Source organism: Antechinus flavipes, chromosome 3, assembly GCF_016432865.1.
Source record: "Antechinus flavipes isolate AdamAnt ecotype Samford, QLD, Australia chromosome 3, AdamAnt_v2, whole genome shotgun sequence".
Classification (NCBI taxonomy): domain Eukaryota; kingdom Metazoa; phylum Chordata; class Mammalia; order Dasyuromorphia; family Dasyuridae; genus Antechinus; species Antechinus flavipes.
Window position 1 is genome coordinate 519437888 of NC_067400.1, and position 24146 is coordinate 519462033.

At 37.9% G+C, this 24146-nt stretch overlaps 1 protein-coding gene and 1 pseudogene across 3 annotated transcripts in view; one reads left to right on the forward strand and one right to left on the reverse strand.

Annotated features, from left to right (window-relative positions):
* The window catches only part of ARRB1 (arrestin beta 1), a 179496-nt gene that overhangs the window by 132370 nt on the left and 22980 nt on the right, over positions 1-24146 (forward strand). The window lies entirely within an intron of this gene.
* LOC127555074 (myosin light polypeptide 6-like) lies at positions 796-2164 on the reverse strand (annotated as a pseudogene).

A 24146-nucleotide genomic window follows, 5' to 3' on the forward strand; every position in this document is an offset into this window, starting at 1 on the left:
ACCTGTTAGACTGGCAAAAATATAAAAAATATGGAACATGAAAATTGCTGAAGGAGCTATAGAAAGATAGACACCCTGGTGCCCAGTTGATGTAGCTGAGATTTAGTCCAGTCTTTCTAGAAAGCAATTTGGAATTATGGTTAGATAGACAAAATATTAATTAAGTGCCTACTATGTACCAGACATAGTTTTAAGCACTGAGGATACAATTGAAAGCAAGCAAAACCATCCCTGATCTCTAAGAGCTTACACTGTAATGGAGGAAGGTAATACACAAAAGGGACATGAAAAGGAGAGTATGTACCTAGGAAGCAGTGTGGAAACCTGGTACCCAGCAAGATGAGGCAAAAACTGACCTACCAGAGGCAAAAAATCCAGAGGGCAGAGACCAGATTTGCAGTGGGGAGAAGTTAGAGATGATGGTTCAAGCTGAGGTAACATGGTAGAGAGGGCTGGAAAGTGCCCCAAATTATATCTCCCAAGTCATTAAGCTGTTCATACTCTCTGATCCAGTTACATCACTAGTAGAGATTAAGTAAAGAGAAAAAAAAATCCTATACTTAGAAATATATAGCAGCTTCTTATTGTTGTAGCAAAGAAATCAATCAAATAGGTAAGCATTTTTTAAGTGCTTACTATATGTCTGGCACCATGCTAAATGCTGGGGGTTAGTGACCATTTGATAATGGCTAGATATATGGTACATAAATATAATGGAAAAAAATATGAAAGGGGTGATTTTAAGAAAACCCAGAAATATTTGTAATAGCATTTGCATGGCACTTTAAAGTTTGCAAAGCATTTATCTTTCATTTGATCTTTATGATCCCTTAAGAGATATTGTTCCAATTTTACAGATGAAAAATTGAGGTTGAAAGAGGTTAAATGACTTGCTTAGGATTACACAACTAGCAAATTCTCTGAGGCAAGATTTGATCTAAATCTTCCTGACTCCAACTCCAACAATTGAATGAAATGATGTAGTGTGAGGTAAACAAAGCCAGGAGAAAAATGTATATAGTAACAACAAGATGATAAAGAAAATTGAAAGACTTGAGACCTTGAACCAATACAATGAATTACCATGCATGACTTCAAATAATTAATGATGAAGTATACTACCTGTTCCTTGACAGAAGGATGATAAACTCAAAAAGCATAATAAACAATATATTTATCAACATGGACAATGAGGGAATTTGTTTAGATTAATTATGCTTATTTGTTACCCCCCAAAAGTAATATTACATTGTCAAAAAGATAATGGGAGATATAGGAAGCTATAACTTTTCTCCACTATTTGGAGGAGGGCCACTTGGAAAATAGGATTATATTTCTTTTTCTCCTCCTTCTCCTTTTCTTCTTTCTTTCCCTCCTTCCTTTCTTCCCTCTTTCCTTCCTTTCTTCCTTCTTTCCCCTTCTCTTCCTCTTCCTCCTCTTCCTCCTCCTCCTGAAAGCAGAGAGCTAATAGACCAAAGAGTACATATGGTGGGTTAAAATTAAAAATGTTGATAACCCTTAAAATGTAGTGAAATTGCTTCAAGAGTTAGAGGATGATTTTCTTACTGAGAAAGTTAGGGGGTTCTTTGTGGGGGAAAAGGGTCTTTCTCAGGCCCTTTAGAACTATCCAGACTAGCTCTTCATAATTGATACAACCATTGCTGTCTTCATGCCCTGACTCTTAATACTTCTACTTCCTCTGGCATCTTCTCACACAGCCAGGGTGATGAGGATGTGTCATATTTCAACCCTCATGATTGTCCCATTTCTTTCTTATAAAATACTCAAAGCCTCTCTACATGGTCTTCATACGTGCCCTGGTCCTTTTTCTTTGCTATAGTCTGTGGCATTCACAGAAAATGTTCAAAGTTCAGCACCTTCACATTCATCTCATCACTCTTGGGATTTTTAAAGAGTTTGAGCACCTGAGTTTTGGTAAAGTTCTGGCCCAGGACTCATATCAAATCCCCACACTGGCTGTTTAGGAACTTTCCATCCCTGTTTGGTCAAACAAATGAAAGGTCTCCTTGAATCCTTCCATCTTATTCCCCTTGAAGTCACACATCTTGGTCATGCAGCTCAGTCTTACTCATGATTATACTTCTTAAACCCAAAGAGCAGATCCAATAGCAAAATGAGAAAAGAGAGGCAGATTTAGGCTCAATCTAAGGAAAAACTTCCTCACTAAGAGAGTGAAATAGATTGTCTCAGGAGTTATTATTCTCTGCTAATAAAGATCTTCAAGAAAATTTTGGCTGAGTTATTCAGGTAAAAGTTGGACAAGTTATCCTCCAAGGTCCATGCCAACTCAAAATGCTATGGTTTTTAAAAAAAAATAGAGCAACACATTGCCCTTTCCCTTGGCCTTCTGATTCTCAACTTCTGTAAGAAGCACAGTTGTTCCCCTTTCCTTCTTTATATTACAGTCCAAAGCTTATTTGTACATGTTATAAGTAAAGACACCCATTTCATTAATATCCCCACCTCCACCTCCACACGCTTATAAAGTTAGAGGAGGTTATCTTCTCGATGTCTTTCTTTTGTGTTGACTCCCCCCGTTAGAGAATGTAAGCTCCTTGAGGGCAAGAATTGCCCTCAATAAACATGTTTATTGATTAGAACAGCACGTGGTACATAATAAGCATATAAGAAATTCCATTCATTTATTCACTAATACATTAATTTCTCCCATTCAGTGGTGGTCATTCCCCTTCCCCTCTCAGGGCTCCAATGATGGTTTTTTGCCCTATTGTCTTTATCTAGGAAACTTGCTCTCAGGAAAGGATCTGAAAGTCCTTTGCTAAAGGTGAAGGACAGATTCAGCATCTCAGAGCTAGAATGGATTTCAGAGGTCACTTCACCTTTACCTGAATGCAATCCCCTCCACGATATTACTGAGTAATAATCATCCAGTTTATGCCAAAATTGTTTACTTCCTTCCTTATGGAAAACTCACTGCTTTCTCGTTTAGCCATTTCCAGTTTGGGACTCCTTTAGCTTAGAGGGGTGGGCCGTTCAGTGGCCAGAGGCGCCCGACTAGGACACCTCCTTAGGGTTTTCCGCTTTCAATAACTCTGGAACCGAATCTATGTGGTGTTCCATTCCAAGCCAGGAGAGACAGTCTCCTGCAGTCGCCTAGAGTGGCCACTAGACGTCCTCCTGCCACCTTTCTTTTTTATGCACAGCTACGCTTTGGGGGCTGAAAGTGGGATGGGGACACTCTCTGAGCCTGGGAATCTTAGGGCAGGAATCTCACACCACTTTAAAGTCTAGAGATAGGGCCCAGTATATCTGCATATGTCTCTGAGAATGTGTCAGTCCTATAGAATGAATCCGTTGAACACAACAGATTCTATTGTTCTCTGTGTTAAAGTGTATGTAATCGCTGGGCTGGCGGATCCCACCTGTGATTCCTGCTATTGGGGCGGCTGAATCTGGGGACTCCATTAAGCTTGAGAGTTCTGAGTGGCAGCGGGCTAAAATCCGTGGGGCGTCGGCGGTGTATGGCGCTGAGATGGTGAGTCCCTGGGATCTGCGAGCCTCGAGCTACCTGAGGAGGGAGGAGCCTGCTCAGAACGAAAAACGCAGCGGGTTAAAAATCCTGGGCCCATCAATAAAGGAAACTGACCGTGACTGGTTGCTGCATTTCCAGCCTCGGTGAGATAGGATGTCCCAGGGTCAATAAATAAATGAATAAACAAGCACTTAAGTAAAAATGCGGGTGTGCTTCTAAGTTTGTGTGGTTATGTGTGATCTCTGTTTTTGGCAGGTGTGATTATCAAGGCAATTTAAGTCAACAAATATTTATCAAGCACCTACCAAATGCCAGACAGTATACTTAGCCCTGGGGATATAAAGAAAGGCAAAAGATAGTCCCCGTTCTCAAGGAGCCCACAGTTTAATAGGAAAAGAGGAGACATGCAAACAATTATAAATAAAGAAGATAAAAACAAAATAATTTGGAGATAAATCAACAGAGAGGTAACACTAGCATTAAGGGAGACCAAAAAAGATTTCCTTGTAGAAGGTTAAATTTTAGTTTAGATTTGAAGGAAGCCTGGGAAGTTAGAAGGTAAAGATGAGGAAAAAACATTCCCAATATGTCAGTGAAAATGTCTGGAGTCAATTGTGTATGTGTGAAAAACAGCAAAAAGACCAGTGTCATTGGATTCTAGAATATATGGAGGGTAATAAGATGCAAGGAGACTGGAAGGGGGTATGTGTGTATGGAAGGGCAAATTATGAAAGGATTTAAAAGCCAAACTAAAGATTCGTTATTTGATCCTGAAAGTAACAGGGAGCCACTGGCTAGAAGTCATAGAGAGGTTGAGGCTGGATAAATAGATCAGGGAATTATTTGCATAAGGATGATAATTAAATCCATGGGAGTTAATGAGATGAAGTGAAGTAACATAGACAAAGAAGGAAGAAAGGTCCAGGAGAGAGTTTGGTGGAACAGTTATGGTTAGTAAGTATGGTCTAAATGAAGATCCATCAAAGAAGATTGAAAATAGAGAACAATATAATGAAATCTTGAAGTAAAGAATATCAAGGAGATAGGAGTATGAATTGTCAAAGGTTTCAGAGAAGTCAAGAAGTGTGAAGACTGAAAAAAGGAAATTAGATTTGTCAACTAAGAGATGATTGGCAACTTGAGAAAAAACTGTTTTGGTTAAATAATCAGGTCATGAACAAGAAGATAGGAAGTTGAAAAGAAGAAGCACCCATTGTGTTTGGCCCTTATAGAGGAGTTTAGCCATGGGAAGAGATTAGCTAAAATGGATGGCTCAAGTGAGAAATTTTGGGGGAGAGAGACACATAGACATGTTTGCAGACAGTAGAGAAAGATTGAAAACTCATCAGATAATAGGGATAATAGAAGGGGCAATCTGCAGGAGAATGTCAGATGGAACGGAATCATTTTTTCAGATAAAGAGTTTTACCTTAGCAAGGTAAGAGTTACTTCTTCATGTGAGAGGAATGAAGGAACATATAGTTGCAAAAAGCATCTGAGGGATGTGAGATAAATAGAAAGCAGGAAGAAATTCTCAGCCAATGAAACCAATTTTTTTTTAGTGAAATATGAGGTGAAATTTTCAGGTGTGTGGTTGGGGAGAAATTAAATGTTTTGGAAAAACACTTTGGGTGAGTTGAATAGTAAATAAGTAAAAAATGTTCTTCTTGTTGTTACCCTATTTGAAGTTGTCTTGACAAAGATACTGGAATGCTTTGCCATTACCTTCTGCAGCTCATTTTACAGATGAGGAAATTGAGGCAGGCAGGTAGGGTTAAGTGACTTGCTTACGGTCACACAGCTAATAAGTATCTGAGGATGGATTTGGACTCAAATCTCCTCCATTCTCCAGGGCCAACATTCTATCCACTGTGCCACCTGGCTGCTCTAGAAAAAAAAAATAATAGTAACATTATGGAACATTTTAAGATTTGCAAAGGGTTTTACAGATATTGTTTTATTTGATTGTCACAGTGCCACAATCACTGTGAAGATTTTGTTGCTGTTGTTCAGTCATTTTTCAGACATGTCCAATTGTTTGTGACTCCATTTGGGGCCTTCTTGGAGAAGAGATTGGAGTGATTTGTCATTTTCTTCTTCCTGGATCACACAAGTAGTCTGAGGCTGGATTTGAACTTAGATCCTATTGACTCTGGGCCCATTCTATTCACCATAGCACCTAACTGCCCAGATTACCTAGATTTAAATGAAATTAAAAATATATATATATTTGTAGTAGATTGAGTCAGCATGGTTTGTGATTTTCTCTGGTTTCATTCATATAAATAGGAGTGAAAGAAGTGGATAGTAGGAGTAATCTAAGGCCTAGGATTGGCAGGACAAGACTGTTGTTGTTGCTTGCCTTTTGTTCTTAAAGAGAGCCAGGAGATCAGGGAGGAGATGCTATGACATGCAGGTGAATTGGATTTAAGTAAGGAAGGGCTGTGCAAGGTCACCTGCCTCACTTTCCCCTCCAGAACCATATAAATCAGATTATATCAGGATTGCTGGAGATGCCTCTAGATGCACTAGGAGACCTTGGTCTTTTTAAGCTAAGGTTCTTCAACAAGTTTTACTTTGACTGAGATAATGCCCATTCAGTGATTATGGCTAGGTAAAAATTGAAACAAAGAATTGAGTTTAAAAAAATTATTGGGTGTCTCTTTTCAACAATGAAGTGATTCAGGGCAGTTTCAATGGACGTGTGATGGAGGGAGCTATCTGCACCAGAGAGAGGACTATGGGGACTGAATGTGGAGCACAACATTGTATTTTCACTCTCTTTGTTGTTGTTTGCTTGCTTTTTGTTTTTTAAATCATTTTTTCCTTTTTCATCTGATTTTTCTTGTGTGGCATGATAATTGTGGAAATATATAGAGAAGAATTGCACACGTTTAACATATATTGGAATGCTTGCTGTCTAGGAGAGAGGGAGGGAGGAAGGGAGGGTGAAAAAAATTTGGAACACAAGGTTTTGCAAGGATGAGTGTTGAAAATTATCTATGCATATATTTTGAAAAATAGAAAGCTTTAAAAATAAAATTAAAAAATACCTCTATCACTATCTAAGAAAAACCACAACAAATCATCTGTGAGGGGAGGATCCTCAGGGTTTCTGACCAAAACAGCTTGCTATGTACATTTACTCTGAGCCAATCATGGCCCACAGATTATCGGTAGGATACAGGGACCAGGAACTCTAAAGAGTAGGATTAGTATAGTATATACAGTGTAGAGTTAGACTGATTCACCAAGGGAGCATGAGAAGAAAGGGAGATATCAACTGAATTGGAAATGGTTCCTGATCTGTGGGTGGAAGAGCAGGCTAGAGACAGGAGAGTGAGAAATCAAATAGAAGTTTAATTTCAGAGTGAGAAAAATGGCTTCTATGCAAGTGCTGGAGCCCCTCTCTTAGTTGTCGGGGAGCACAAGACAGTTTTGGAAGATCTTAATACTTATATCTCAGGTGACACAGTGAACAATAGTCCTGACAATGAGAGCTAACAGCAATAATGAGATGTTTGAATACGAGTACTACGATTACTTGCCCAAGTTCAGAGATTACTTGATGCTGGTGTGAAACAATTTTGGAATTTTGCTGTGACTGAGATCATCCAGAGGGTGAGCACAAAGAAGAACTTAGCTCTGGAAAACAAGGTGTCTTCTAATATCTTGAAAGCAAAGTGCAGCAGTCTAAGGATAATGACCTGGGGGAAAAATGGTACCTAAATGGCAAAGGGATTGGAAGTCTCAGGGAGAAGGAGAAATAGGACTGAGCACTTCCAGGGAGAGGGAGAGCTTGACAGGTTGTGATTAGATGAAGGAATTTCGGAGTTCATGGCCTTGAAAAAGAAACACTCGTGGGTAATGGCATGATCAAAAGTCAAACTGTCTTTGTGTGTGATTGCAGATGCATATGGCTCCTTCCTCTTCCTCTTCTTTTTCCTCTTCTCCTTCTCCTCCCTTTTCAATCCTCCTCTTTTCATTTACTACAGGACTATCACAACCATATTCCTAAAAATTATGATTCTGTATTAATGTAGTACACCATTAAATTAGCTTTTCTATATTACCATTCATGTTGAACTTATTGTTCACTAAAAAAAAAAAACAACATAGGATTTTTTTTCCAGATAAGGCTGAAGACCATCTCGCCCACAACTTATACTATTGAGATCATTTTTTGAAGCTAAGTATATAATTTTATACTTATTCCCATTAAATATTATTTTCTTAGATTCAGCCCAACATTTTACCATAGTAGTAGTAGTGGTAGTGGTGGTGGTGGTGGTGATGGTGGTAGAAGTAACAAAGAGTCAGTATGTTCTTTATGAAGATCAGGTCAATATGACTTGTTGGGGAAGCTAGTTGGTGTAGTGTATAGAGTACCAGCCCTGAAATCAGGAAGACCCGAGTTCAAATCTGACCTCAGATACTTGACCCTTCTTAGCTGTGTGATCCTGGGCAAGTCACTTAACCTCAATTGCCTCAGAGGGAAAAAAAGATCAGGTCATGTCAGAATAACATTATTTCCTTTTTGAACAAAGTCAGACCTCAAAAAGGTTTTTGAGGAGGAAACATTTTGGGCTGAATCTAAAAAGATAGTATTTAATGGGAATGCTTATGAGCTCCAAACAGGACTTTGAAGTAATACATCCTCATTCATTGGAGATTTTCCAATAAAGGCTGCTTATCATCACAAGAGTTAATATTCTTTCCATTCAGTCATTCATTCATCTATTCAATAAATGTCTGCTAAGTGCTTATTAAATTTAAGGTGTAATGTCAAGTTCCTTGATGACAGGGACTGTTTAATTTTTGTCTTTATATCTCCAATGTTTAATACAGTTCATGGCATTTAATAAATGTTGGATGGTTGATTGATTCATACAAAGATAAAATATGACACAATCCCCAATGTGGACATCTCATTTTATTATCTGGGTAGAGTACAGCATAAACAAGAGAAATATAATATAGAGAAGAATAGGGGTAAAGGAGAAGCCAGAGGGTTTTAGAGTAAATCTGAAGAGGAGAATAAAATTTCCTATTCTACTTATCATCTTCATTACCCTCAGAATTATAGATTCATGGATTTTCACAATTGGAAGTTGCCTTAGAGGTCACCTCATCCAATCTTCACCTGAACAAAGATCTTTAAATCTGATGGTTGGCCATTCAGCCTTTGTGGGAAAGTCTCCAATGAATGGAGATGTATTACCTCAGAGTCCTATTTGGAGCAGATAATCATCAATATAGTTGTAGGGTTATAGAATTAGATTTTGAAGGGACCTTAGAGATGACAAAATTCAACACGTTCCTTTGACTGAAGTAAGAACCTAAAACCTAGAGAAATTAATTTACTTCCAAGGTTACATTGGTACTAAACGATAGATTTTGTATTTAAAACTGGGTCATCTGGCCCCAAATATAGCTATCTTTCCACTGTACCATACTGTCAAAAGCACCACTGTCATTGCCACCAGTAGAAGGGCAACATGGTAGAGTGGAATCCTAGTTTTGGAATCAGAGAATGTTGTTTCTGGACTAGCTCTTCACTCCTCTTCCAAGACCAAGGACTCAGGCTGGTACTGAGATCCTCCAGAGCGCTAGTCCGGACATAACAAGAGAACCTAAGTTTAAATCCTAGTCCTACCACTTATTACTCATATTACTTTAGTGAAGTCACTTCACTTCCTTGTGCCCTGGTTTTCTAATTTGTCAAATGAGGAGGTTGGACTATCAGAGGTGTTAAATTCCTGCTACATGGGCAGCAATTGGCAAAAAAAATCCCCCAAAATAAAACAAAACAAAAGCAAAAGCAAAACCTCTCCAACCTCTTGAAGGCATGGGAACCAGATTAAAAGATAATTGGAAAATATTTTGCAAGATAAATGAAAATACATTACAATATAGATAACATTAATTTATAGTTTTCTAAGACAATATGCAGCCTCCAGAGATCAATTTTTATGTGAGTTTGGTAACATTAGAGTAGATGACTTAAAACTTCCCTTCCAACTCTATATCTGTGATCCAAAGATCCATCACCACTCTCAAGATTATGTGACATGACATTGCCACATATTAACCATCACAATAATCAATATAAAGAAATACTTTAAGAACCAGATTAATCCTACCACAAAATGGGCTGTCTTAATAGGGATCAAGCACCTTGTCATAGGAGGTATTCAGTAGGAGGTAGATCACTTCTCTGTCAGAGAGGCTATATAGGGGATTGTCATTGTCATAATCAAAATAATAGTATCATCTTCATTGCTATATGTGCTTATACATAACATAGATATATTATTATATATACATATTCACATATATGTATATGTATATTCAATGGTATAGTTCATTGGCAACAGAAAAAGCTGGCCTTGGTGCCAGGAAGATCAGGGTTAAAAGTCCTTCCTCAGGTATATTATCCTAAGCAGGTATCTTAACCTATCAGTGTTCCCAGACAACTTTCTAAGACTATAAATCGCTGAACAGGTGCTACTGAGAGGAGTTTCTCTCCAGGAGTTCCCTATACCAAGGAGATCACAAGTATAGGAGAAAAAAAATCTGTGGTATGTAGGTATGTATATATGGCATATGTTGTTGTTCAATTGTTTTTCAGTCATGAATGACTCTTAGTGACCTATTTTTGAGGGTATTCTTGCAAGCACACTGGACTGGTTTGTCATTTTCTTCTCCAGCTCATTTTACAGATATGGAAATTGAGGCAAACAGGATTAATTATGACTTGCCCAGGGTCACATAGCTCATAAGTGTCTGAGGATTGGATCTTCTTGACTTCAGGCCCATCACTGAGTCTACTGTGTTAATGTCAGACAAAACCCTCCTTTAACTTGTGGGTAGTCAGAGAGGAACAGAGCAGGCTAGAGATAGGAGTCAGGAATCAAACAGAAGTTTAATTTTTTCTTTTTTATTATTATTATTAAAGCTTTTTATTTACAAGATATATGCATGGGTAATTTTTCAATATTGATCTTTGCAAAGCCTTCTGTTCCAACTTTTCCCCTCCTTCCCCCCATCCCCTCCCCAAGATGGTAAGCAGTCCTATACATGTTAAATATGTTAATTTTATGTATATGTATACATATTTATACAGTTATCTTGCTGCATAAGGAAAATCGGATCTAGAAAGAAAGAAAAAAAACCTGAGAAGAAAAACAAAAATGCAAGCAAACAATAACATAAAGAGTGGAAATGTTATGTTGTGGCCCACACTCAGTTCTCACAGTTCTCTCTCTGGGTGTAGCTGATTCTCTTCTTTACTGAACAATAGAAACTGGTTTGGATCCTCTCAGTGTTGAAGAGAGCCACTTCCATCGTATAGTCCTATGGTTGCTGTGTATAATGATCTCTTGGTTCTGCTCATTTCACTCAGCAGCAATTCTTGTAAGTCTCTCCAGGCCTTTCTGAAATCATCCTGCTGATCTTTTCTTACAGAACAATAATACAGAAGTTTAATTTCAAAGTGAGGGAAACAACTCACAAGCAATGACACATGGCCGGAGCCCTGCTCCTGGAGGGGGGGTACCCGAGGCAGTGAGGGGAGATCTCAATATTTATACCAACACTTGTGTAATGAGTGGGAGCCTTGACACTGAAGAGCAATAGCAGCAATGTGACAAGTTAGATTCATTGATTCTTGACCAGGACCTGTCCAAGCTCAGAGAACACCTAGTGCTGGGCAGAGCAGTACAATAATTAGATAATTTTGCCAGAGGATGAGATCATCCAGAGGGTGAGTGCAAAGCATTGTTGTTATACCAAGCCCAGGGCACAGCTTGCTTGTTGGGTCTTAACTCTGGAAAACTGGGTGTCTCCTAACATCCTGACATCACTTAGCTACTTTGTGTGACATACATTTATACAAACTTACATAATCATGTATGTGGGCCTATTTGTCATATAAATCCATATAGATATATGTCTATCAAATCATACATATACACCAGAGATTTATAAATAAATAAAAATATATATATACAGGTATATACACATAAATTCCCACATATACAGAACACCTTATGAATATATGACCAACAGATAGACTTATCTCAAAACTGGAAGAGACTTCAGTCATCATCTAATCCAACTTCTTTCCTGGTGTAGTATAGGAATTCCTTATACATCCTTTCTGACAGAGAGGTGAACACCTCCTGTAGTAGAACTTGATCCTTATACCTTTTTTTAAAAAAAGTAGTTAATTTTTTTCCCTATTACATGTCACTGAAGGAGCAGAGCTGGTGAGGGCTTGTAAGAAGAATGATCCTTGGACTGCTACATTCTGGCTTTGAGAGACAGAACAGGAGATATTCTGAAAAGTCTATACCATCAAGGTGCACTTCTTCTGTGTGCTTCACCATTCATTCTTAGGAATCATGGTTGGTCTTTCAAAGTTGTTTGTTTTTACAATGTTATGATTGCTGTGAAAATTGTTCTCCTGGTTCTACTAATCTCACTCTGGATCAGTTTATACAAATCTTTCCAACTTTCTCTAAAAACACTGCTGTTGTCATTTCTTAGGACACAATAATATTTCATCACATTCCTATATCATCATATTTCCATCCATTGTCCAATTGATGGGCAATTCTTTATTCTAGTTCTTTGGTAAAATAAATATAAATATTTTTTGTACTTATGAGTCCTTTTTCTATCTTTAATCTCTTTGGGCCAGGTTTTTGAGTTCCAAACTATTTAAGCTAATGTGCCATTTTCACTGTATCTTTACTCAAAGGAAGTTTTAAATTAATTTCATTGTTTGTGATTCTTCATTGAGTCAATGGTTGTCGTTTTCAAAAAATTAACTTAATTGATTCTTAATTCAGTAAGGTTCTTTTAAAATTCACTTCTTTTTTTTTTCCATGTCCTTACTTTAGTCATTCTCAGCACTGTTGGTGATGATGAGTCCTTCTATTTGCCTATTTGGACTTTCATTTCCATTATGTAATTGGATCACTACAACAGTCCTTGGTGGGAGGAAGGGAAGGAGGAAAGGATGAAGAAGCAGAATGATCTGTCCATGTTACAGAAGGAAAGTGCTTCACCCACTCGTAGCAGAAATTAAAGGTAGAACTAGAACGAGAACATTAGTCTTTAGACTTTCAGACCAGGTCTCTCTTTAATCAGCTTATCTCAATAGGTAGGTCAAGGGAAGAGACAGTAAAAAAAACTCTTGATGGTGGTGATGTTGATGAGTAGTAAGGTTTGGGCCCATCTAGGTGTGCTGGTAAATGTATCACAACTGATTCTCTGGGGAAAAAAATTTACACGGGATACTTTTAAGTTTAAACTATGTTATTAACATTTTCTCCCTCACTTTATTAAGCCTAGATCAATGGTTCTCAAAGTCTGGTCCAGAGCATCCTAGGAATCTCTGAAATCCTTTCAGAGAGTCTACAAATTCATAATTAGTTTTTATTTTTAATGTGATCAATATTTATAACTATAAACCACATAAACAAAAATTCTTTGGACAGATCTTCAATCATTTTTAATAGGATGAAGATATTGAGAACAAAAGTTTGAAAATCACTGGCCTAGATGATCACCAACATAATAAATCAAGCCCTAATTTGGTAGCCATGCTGATTTCCCAGGTGAAAACGCTTACACCAGAACAACTGACTTTCTCTAGCTAGTTTTTGTTAGCTTTGGAAAACCCAGGAGAGTTGGGGTATGGTAGTGAGTCAAATAGAAAGAGCCCTAAAGTAAGAATCAAGAGACCCAAGTTTAGTCCTGACTCTGACTCCCCATGAGACCTTTAACAAGTCACTTCAAAGAGCTGAAAAGGGAAGTCCCCAGAAGTCCTCTAGTTCAATCTCAAACTGCTTAGTAATTGCCTTTGCAACATCCTTGACAAGGAATCATTTCACTTTTGTTTAAAGCCATTCTTCTCACCATCCCCTATCCCACACAAAAATGTGCCACCCACTACTTCCCAAGGCAATTCTTTGACTAGCTCTAATTGTTTTTGTTGCTTCAAACAGAACTGTGCAACTTCAAACCATTACTCATAATGCTATCTTCTAAGTCTAGCCCATTTTCTACATGGAAATCATGGCCACTAGGGTTACTCTACTTCTCCAGGCTAAACATTTCCAGTTCTTTCAGACAATTCTCAAATTACAGAGTTCATGGTTCTTTTTCTCATTCTAGTTTCCTTTCCTGAAGATGCTTTAGTTTGTCAGTGTACTTGGTAAGCTGTGGCTGAGAACTGAACATGATCTCTTGATTTATTCTCTTTCAACCTCAGTTTCCTCAGAGGTATAGCATTGGAAAGAAACTGCTTCATAATCCTGAAAGCATTATTATAAAAGTGTGTTTTATAGTTAAGTTGTGTAGGGGAGGAGTTGTTTTACCTGGATTCCATAAATTTCTATTTTCTTAACTTGATATCATAGAATTTGTTTTCTTTGCCATTCTCTAATTTTTGTTGTATGACTTTTAAAACATCATTCTGAGAAGACATCTAAGGGCTCTCCAGAGACACTCATGATGGTCCAGAAAGGTTGAGAATCCCTGGATTGGATGATCTCTAATATATATTCCAGATCTGAATGAATGGAGACTTGGGTGACTATCAGTCAAGTTGAGCAGTTTAAGCTATCCTCTAATCAAGTCTCTAATCAGTCTAGGTAGTTGACTTTGAATAGGAAGCAGGAAGGAGAGGGAGGGATGTGATATTGGAGAAGTAGCAGGCTGAGAAGGTTGGTCAGGAAGAGGCAAGAAGTAATGAGGTGAGCATAGCTGAATGGAACCTCTGAGTGAAGGATTGTGCAGTTCAAAAAGAAGGCTTCTACTTCTGCTGTAGGAAGAAACTCTAAGCTTATTTTGAGGTGCATTTTATTTTTCATAGCTTTGTCCTCAGAGTGATTGCTGCTGAATAAAAATATGTCATTTGATTGTTTTATTGGCTTGTTGACTAGATAATCGATTCATTAGATAATAAGCTCCTTGAGGGCAGGGCTTGAATCTTATTTTAAATTTGTTTCCATCTTATTTCTTTGGCTAATTAGGTAGCGCTGGGCCTGGAGTCAGGAAAACCTGAATTCCAGTGTAGCAGCAGACACTTTACTGGCTGCATGACTCTGGGCAAGCCACTTAACCTCAGTCTGTCTTAATTTCCTCCACTGTAAAACAGTGATAATAGACAGCACCTACCTGAAAGAGTATTGTGAAGATCAAAAGATAATATTTGTAAAGTGTTTAACATACTGTTTGACACATACTAGTTTTTTAATATACTCATTTCCTTCCTTCTTACTACATACAAAACCCTGAGGAGCGAATTTTGCATATGTTCATACCATATTTATTTGTTGAAATTAGTTCATTTATCCATTTGGCCACCATTTCTTTTTTGCCTACTAGAATCATAGAAAAATAGCAAGACAAAAATCTATGAGGAACTGGCCTTAGAATCAGGAAGATCTGAGATTAAGGCCTGTTTCTGACAAAGACTGGCTATTTCACCAGTGCAAGTCACATAACTGGCCCTCTAAATGGCATATAATGAGTGATTAATAAATTTTTTGCTTGTCCAATAACTCACTGATTTCACTTTGGATGGGCAAACAATTCTTTAAAGAGGGCCTGTACTGATAGAAGTTTCCTTACTGAAAGTTCTCTAAAACAGTGAAATCACAGGTATCAGCTGAAAAAGAATCACAGAGTCATGGGAGAGGATGGTCTGAGAAGCATCCGGCCAGCTTTCATTTGAAGACCTCTTTTGCAGGGGAGCTCACTCCCCACTTAGGAAACTCATTTCATTTTTGGACAACTCTAGTTATTAGGAAGTTTTTTCCCCTTATATCAAGCCAAAAATTGACTCTGAGATTTCCCTTAATTGCTTCTATTTCTTTTCTCTGGGGCCAAGCAGAATAAATTTAATCTTTCTTCCCTGCCAGTTCTTCAGAGATACTTCCTAAGTATTTTCTTCTCCTGATTAAGCATTCCTAGTTTCTCAAATTGAATCTTTCCTGAATGTTTCCAAATTTCAGCAAACCTTTAGTAAGCACCTATTATGTGTAACATAATAAAAAACAGATTTTGGGGGTGAGATACACATTTTGAAGTGACTTTGTGATTTCATAGAATTCAATCTATTAGCGGTATAATTCTACAATAATTGAATGCAGAATAGATTATAATAAGGGCATGAAAAAGAGTCATATGTGAGGTCCAACAGGAAAACTGATTGTTTGCAAACAAAATGATCAGGAAAGATTTTTTGCAGGAGGCACCATTTGAGCTGAGCTTTAAAAGACAGTTGACTTCAAGTATTTGGCTCAATATCTCTCTCCGTAGCTCCAATCTCTAACCTAAAGCTAGTGCTGTCAGGCAAAGACAAAGACTATATCTATCCTGCTGACTTCGGTTGCCGAGAGCTACAGAAAGAGGATAGGAACTTATTTCAGTTGCTAAAAACCAGGAGGGGCCAATCATCTAACCTTCAAAGGATCCTTGAAGAGATTTGGGGGGGGGGGTCTATGAACTTGGATAGAAAAAAAAAAGATTTACTTCACACTTTAATTTGTGTTTCTTTGCAATTGTTGAATGTAGGCAACAAACATGGTCCTGAGAAGGGTCTCTCTAGGCTTCCCCAGGCTGCAAGGGGGTCCCATGATACAGAAAAAGCTAAGGACCCCACAAGATTCTAGTGCATTGTGAATACAATGAAAGGATTATAGAAAATAGGAGGATAGGTGGAAGACTTAGGGTTTCTCCATTTGGGAAGTACACAGTAGGCAAAGTGTATCATGTGGAAAAGAAGTAAAAATGTGCAAAATTTAAAGAGAATACTATTTATATTTTTAGATCATTGTATTGTACTACTATATTTTAAAAGAAGTTAATAATAATAATTGCTAAGATTTTAGCAATTTAGGTTTGTCAAGAACTGTACAAGGATAGTCTCATTTGATTTTTTTCTGTTTTTCCCCCAGAAGAAAGAACCAAGAAGAATGTGGGAATGTTGCAAAATATCAGATTTAGGCTTGATACAAGAAAAAAACTTTCTAATATTAGAGCTATTTGAAAGAGGAATGAGGCTGCCTCAGGAGGTAAGGGGTTCCTCTTCACTGGAGGTCTATCAGCAGAGGCTGTATAAGTATTATCATTTTGTTTGGCCTAAGAGGCCTCTGGGAGTCCTTTCCAACTCTGATGTCCAACACTCCTCTCTAATGAACAAGCTGAAGATGTGTGGGTTTCATCAAAATTAGTGGAGTTGTGTTCCTGGGGCTTATAACTTCAGGAGATAAGAGAGAGTGGCTGGGGGCTGACTGAATCCCTGTGTAAAAGGAAGGCAGCCCAATCTAGCACCTCAGCTTGAGGTTTGCATCTCTGTGATGAGATGCTCTTCTCTTGAAGACATCCAAACACCAGCTCCAGAGATGCCTTCATCCTCCTGCAGCCAGGTTGATGTACTCATTGCAGTTCAAACATAGAAAATTTGCAGTTTCCTTTGTTGGCAGATCTGGAGAGATCTTAATTTAATGTTCAAAGTACAGAATAAGGCGAGTCAAAGGCTCAATATATGATTCCAGGGCAGGGCTCCTTCTGGAACTAGGGTGACATTTGAGTTTGAGAATATGTCATGGATCAGTCATGAATCTGTCGGGGGACTAAGGTCAAGGTTTATACTGTCTAGACTGAGGGTTTAGAATTCATTCTGGAACTGGAGTTGGGACTTATGTTTTATGGTCCCGTTTTCTAGCTTCTTACAGGATTTGACTCCTTATCTTTCTTCAACAAGGCAGCTCTAAGGTTAATCAAAAGCAAAGTTTCCTATAGAAGGTAAAAAAGTGAAGTTTATCAATGATGGGACTCCCTGTACAGTGATTCCTCATCTTCTGCTCCCTCTCATGCCATCCTAAATCTGCATCTTGCTCTGCAGATTCCAGACATAGTTCTCATAACATTTCCTTTCTTCATCTTTCTGCAGGAAATTATTTTTTTGTTGGAGGAAGCAGTAGAGATAAAACAGCTTTGGGTGACAAGGTCCCCAGGACTTTGTGTTGTGAACTTTCTTGAGGTCTAAATGAGGGCTGAGGTGAAGTCATTAGAATCATAGTCTCAGGTTAGGAGGTTTTGCCCTGGTCATAGGCTGCACTCTGACCTCAACCCCACTCTGACACCAGACTCTAGGCAATTGTCTCAAATATTTGCATTCACTCACCAGATGGACCAGGCTAGAAGTAATGGATGGCACATTGAAAATCCATTCCCAGTCCTGGAAAAGTCAATTAGTATTTGCCGAATGTTCAGCCATGTGCTTCCTATCTCAGGTGCAATGATTGCAACGAGTAGACATATTTGATTGATATCTTCAGAATTACAAGATTGGACTAGATTACTTCTGAAATGCCTTGCAGTTCTGAAACTATATTTCTATGACTTCCCATATTATCTTTACCGGGGAATAGATAGGAACAGAATGGGAGAAAACTAATTGTCACAAAAATTTCTCTGGGTCCCAGTCTCCCCTCAGTGAAATGAATCAGTTGGATTAGATGGTTTCTGAGGTCCTTACCACTTTTGATATCCTGATTTCTAAGGTCCCTTCTAGTTCTGACATTCTATGTTTCAAAGTTCCCAAATTAAAAAATTTTGACACTATATTTTCCAAGGCCCCTCTTGGCTTTGACTTGCCATGTTTCATGGCCCTTCCCAACTTTGACATTCCAATTTTATGGCCCCTCCTACCCCCAACATCCCATGCTCTAAGGGTCCCCTTAGCTCCAACATTCTATGTTCTAGGGGCCCTCTCGGGTCTGACATTTTATGATCTAAAGTCTCTTTCTTAGAAATCTTAAAAAGTTAGCATGGATAGTAGATGTTGTGTTTGCTTTGGAATAGGAAGATCTGAATTTGAGTTCCATCTCTGATCCATCCTGGTTATGAGATTTTGAGCACAAGTCACTTAACCTCTTAAGTCCTCTAGGCAATTCTCTAAGAATATAAATTGCAGAGAAGCTCACCTTCTCTGAATTGCATCAGCAGGAGGGTTTCTTATGCCCATCACTGGAATAGTCTGTACTCTAGACATCCCTTCCAACTCTGATGCTCCATGTCCCCAAATCTCTGCCAGCTCCAATATTTTGTTCTGAGATCTCTTTCAGCACTGACATTCTATTTGTCCAGGAGACTTTCTGGCCCTCACGTTCTGTTTCCTATGCCCAAGATCCCTTTCCATCCCTAGTGTTCCTCCCAGGAAATTTCCCCTTTGCTAAGCGGATGGTCAAAGGCCTACCTCCATTCAGGTGAGTGATTTGTTGGTCCAGTTGCTAGGGTATGAAGGACTCAGCACTAGTTATATAGAAAAATTAATGGAACCAGTCATTCTTCCCAGAGGATGGAATAAGTCATGTGTATAAATTACAGCTTCAAAAGCATCACCCATCCTACAAGTTAATAAAAAAAAAGGATTTAGGCTTATGGAATGATAGAGCTAAAAGAAACCTCAAAGAGTGAAGACATCTGTAACTACATATGTTACAGTTTTAAATTTTACAAATCATTGTTCTTATCCCAGCCCTGGGAGATAAATAGAACATTATTATTATTCTCATTTAATTGAAAAGACTGAATTTCAGAAAGGTGAAGAGACTTGTCAGGATCTGAACCCAGAACTCCAGGTTTAAAGTACTAAGCCATGCTGCAGAAAGTACATAGAACATGTTAAGAAATAAGAGAGATTTTAGTTATTGTTTAATACAATGCCCTCATTTAAAAATGTGAAAATGACTTGTCCTCTAAGCTATTCAGTATAATTGCTTCTTGATTTCCTCTTTTGTTTCCCTTTCTGGGCCTAACACAAGCCTTTATAATATATTATAAAACAATATATGTCTTTTTCCTTTGGAATGTAAGCTTTGTCAGAACAGATATCAGAATATATGAATAAAGTCTGATCTAAGTAATTAAAGTAAAATTTATTATTCTTGGGTAGATATAATAAAAAATGACAATTTGACCTTAACTAAACTATTTATTCAATGACAACCCAAGTGAATTATTAAAAATTATGTTAATGAGTTAGAAAAAATAATAATAAAGTTATTTGGAAGAAGAAAAGGTCAGGAATTTCAAAGAAACCAGGGGAAAAAGATGTAAAAGAAAGGAGAGTAAGTTGTATCAAATCTTAAACTATTATAAGATGAGAGCTTTGTTGAAATGTAAAATGGATAAATTTGATTATTTTTAATTAAAATTTTCTTATATAAATAAAACTAAGAATAGAATGAATGCAGAAAATTGGGGGGAACTTTTTATATACAATCTTTCGGATAGAATGTGATTGTGTTGAAATGAGGCTATGATGTAAGAAATAATGAGCTGGGTGATTTAGAAAATCATGTAAAATCTTGGACCTATGAAGGAATATATTGTTCACCTCCAGAGAAAGAGAGGATGACAAGTGGAAATATGCACATATTTTAAATACATATATGTGTGTGAATGTATATATGTATATATGCTTATCAATATTTATGTATTTGTGTGTTTATATGCATGTGTGGATGCACGTGTTTGTGTAATTATAGCCTTCTTGGGGGCAGGGGAAAATATAGAGAAAAATTCACAGTAGAGAGCAAAAGAAAACCAACAAAAGCAAATAAAAGCTGGGTAGCTTTGAAAACAATGTATAGTATTTATTATATAAGTTCTCTTAAAATGAATATTTATTGTTTTATATTGAATCTTCTATTATGTTCAGCTGTGTACATGGCACTGTTCTTTCCCCCCCTCATTTTGTATTTAAGTTTAAAGTGAATAAAATATTTACCCCAAAAATGTAAATTTCCTGAAGGCTTAATACAGTGCCTGGCATGTAAGAAACACTAAGCAATTACTCGTTGACTGACATCTATCAATGCAAACAAATAAACAATGGTGGAGAAGAGGGCTCCCCCAAAGCATCCACAAGTTGACAGGCACAGGGCAGATATCACAGGATGATTTATTCCCTCCTTCCAATGCAAGTTCAAGACTTACTTCTTCCATAAAATTTCATGAGTAATCCCTTCTAGCTCGAAGGAGGTCAGAATAAATGGCAGCTGAAGTTTCTAAGGCCTGTGACTTTTTGATTTATGGATTTTTTCCTCAGGAGCAAAATAGATTTTTAAAAACCAGAACAGCAATGAAAGAACAAGGGGTAGGGTGAGGAAGCCTCCCAATGGAGGAATGTTGGCACATAGGGGCAGGCCAGAAAGGTGACAGTCCAACTTCAAGAGGGGTCCTGGGTGATAGTTTATTGGGAATCACAGTCTTGTGCCATCTGGGAGCCTCTGGTCTGAGAGCAGAGACAAGAAACACACACATACATAGATCGTTAACAGGATAATATCCTAATAGGCTAAATTAACACCATCAGGGGGGATAAATGCTTGGCTATTGGACCTCTGTTGTCTTTCTTGGCAGATCCTGGAAGGATTCCTAAAACATGAATACACGTAGAATTAGAATCACAAAATGTCAGAGCTGGGAGGCTTCCTAGAACAAGAGCAAGAAGCATTAGAGAGAGAAGCTGCCTTGGAACAGAGTTGGAAGAAAATGTAGAGATGTTATCTCATTTCTTTCTTTAGAGGTGAGAAAACTGAATTAGGGGAGGGACTTCCCTTACATGAAGAGTTGGTGTTAGACGTGTGGGTGAGACCCAGATAAGGCTAGCTCTGGGTTCTTTCTACTCTACTAGACTGTGTCTCCTTTCTAGTACTTCTTTCTAAGCATACTGTAGTCTCAGTACCCTGGAAGTTTTCCAGATTTGACTAAATCATAGAGGACTTCCTAGAAGAAAGGAGATTTGAACTGGGTCTTTATGGTTGACTTAGGCTCCTAACTCTGTGGAGGCCACTTGAGGAGAAGAGCATTGGGTCAAAACTAAACCCAGGACCAGTGAACCTGTTCTCTGTGCCCAGTGGATCAATTCTCTATACCCTCTATTAGATATCCCAGAGAAGGAACAGAATCAGTTATACCTGGAAATCCCAGGCTGAACCTAGAGCTGTCATTGGCTGATGGGTGGAAAAGGACCACTAAGAGGCTCCACTCTCTCCATCCATCTTGGTGATCTCATTTCCCTCTATCAGCCATATCAAGATAAGAAGTTCCAGGTTCCTCTGGAACATCCCTTAGAGACTGAGTTTCACTATTCACCTGTCTCTATTACCCCTATGATTTCTCCTTTTCTCTCCATGTTGCTCTACTAATCAATACTAGAAAACAATATTCATCCCCCTTCGCCTGTTTCCCCATCTCCATCCTCCTAAACCCAATCCCACTCATGTCCCACTTTCAGCCTGTACTCTCTTTCCATTATGCCCTCTCTAAGTCCTGTTCCATAGTGAAGGAAATCCCTTCATCTTGGATCTTTTCCCCTCATACTCTTGCATCTATTATTCCTCAATTAAACTTTACTTCCCTCTGATGACACTGTATCCATGCTATTCCATCCAGCACCGTACCTTCTTTCTTGCTCCACTCCTTCCCAATCTCCTCAAACTGGTCCTGGAGGAGAAGTTGTAATAATCCTTGCTCAACATTGGCCCTTCCACACTCTACCTCTTTCACTCAGCAAACTTTCCTCCTTTTCTGAATTCCATTAAATTTCCAGTCAGTACAGATTATGATGACACTAATATACTTACTCCAGATCATTCTCTCCCTTTTCAAGGAGTTCAGTCCCTGGCATACCATCTTCCCTTCTGCCAAAAATCCTGCTCTTAGTCATTAGAAGATTTGACTAATTATATGGATGCTTCCTCAAACTGTCTAACCTTCCTATTCCTCAGCTTCCTTAAGTCCTGTGATCTATTCCAGTCCTCTACTTCAGCCTTGGATGCTCTGAAATTCTCCTATCTTATAATCTTATCATTTCACCTTTTCTTGTGTTTTATCCCTTCTAAGGCTGATCTTTATCCTAAATAACCTTCATTTCCTCCACCGCACTTTACTTTCTCAGGCCTTTGTCTGCTAATTTATTCCTGCTCTAATCTCTCTTTTCTCCCTCTCTAATATCAATCCAATAATTAGACATTTCACCCCAATACTGCCCCGTATTCCCTTGTCCAGCTGGCCCACATCTATTGTCAAATTTCAACTATGAATTACTTCCACCATCTACTTCTTCTACTCCTAATCATGTACTGATGAATTCATCTAGAGGGATTTCACAATTATGTTGACTATGTTAGAAATTTATGTTTTCCAAAATTAATTAAAACCAAAACCAAGATTAGAAGGAAAGCAGAAAGTTGGGGGGGGTAATTATAACCAGTTTTTCTGATAAAGGATTATAAGAAATAATACATTTATGTAGAGAATTAACTTAAACTTGTAAGACTAAAAGCCATAATTAGGACCAGGTGTTTTGCCATCCAAGAGAAACCAAATGGCATTCAAACCTCTTCTTTAGTTGGTTTATCCATCACATTTCTTAAAGCTGCTCGTTCCTGTGGCAGCTGTGGCTGCCTCAGCTTTCTCTCCAAGTTAGCAACAAACTGTTTCATCTCAAACTGTAATCTGTTGACATTAAGTCTTCTGGTAGTTGTCTTGTCTTAAGACCACTGCTTTTGTTAAATACAAAAACTTATTGTGAAAAGGATATATCTATGATCAGTCAAGTCTTCTGTGCCATGTCACTTTCTTTCCTCTCACATCTTGTTTTATCCTTACAATGACATAATCTAATAAATGCCAATGTTTACTACAAAAAAAGAATACAAGCCATTCCCCAATTGATAAATGGTCAAAGGATATGAACAGACAATTACCAGATGAAGAATTTAAAGCCATTTCTAGTCATATGAAAAAAAATGCTCTAAACCACTAAATGCAAGTTAAGATAACTTTGAGGTACCATCTCATACCTCTCAGATTGGCTAAGATGACAGGAAAAGATAATGATAAATATTGGAGGGGATGTGGGAAAACTGGGACACTCATACATTGTAGGTGGAATTGTGAAATGATCCAACCATTCTGGAGAGCAATTTGGAACTAGGCCCAAAGGGCTATCAAACTGTGCTTGCCCTTTAATCCAGTAGTATCTCCACTGGATCTGTAACCCAAAGAAATCATAAAAAAGAAAAAAGGACTCATATGTGCAAAAATGTTTGTAGCAGCCTTTTTTGTTGTGGCAAGGAACTGGAAATTGAGTAGATGCTTATCAGTTGGGGAATGGCTGAAGAAATTATGGTATTTGAATGTAATGGAATATTATTGCTCTGTAAAAATTTTCTGATTTCAGAAAAGCCTTGCATGAACTTATACTGAATAAAGTGAGCAAAACCAAGAGAATATTGTACACAGTAACAACAAAATTGGATGATGGTCAACTGTCATAGACTTGGTTCTTTTCCACAAGGTGTTAATTCAGGGCAACTTCAATAAACTTATGGTGGAAAGAACCATTTGTATCCAGAGGATTATGGAGACTGAATGTGGATCAAAGCATAGTATTTTCACCTTTTGTTGTTGTTGTTTATTTGTTTGCTTTTTTCTTTCTTTCTCATTTTTCCTTTTTGATCTTATTTTTCTTGTTCAGCAGTTTAGAAGAATTGTATATGTTTAACCTATATTGGATTGCTTACTGTCTTGGGAA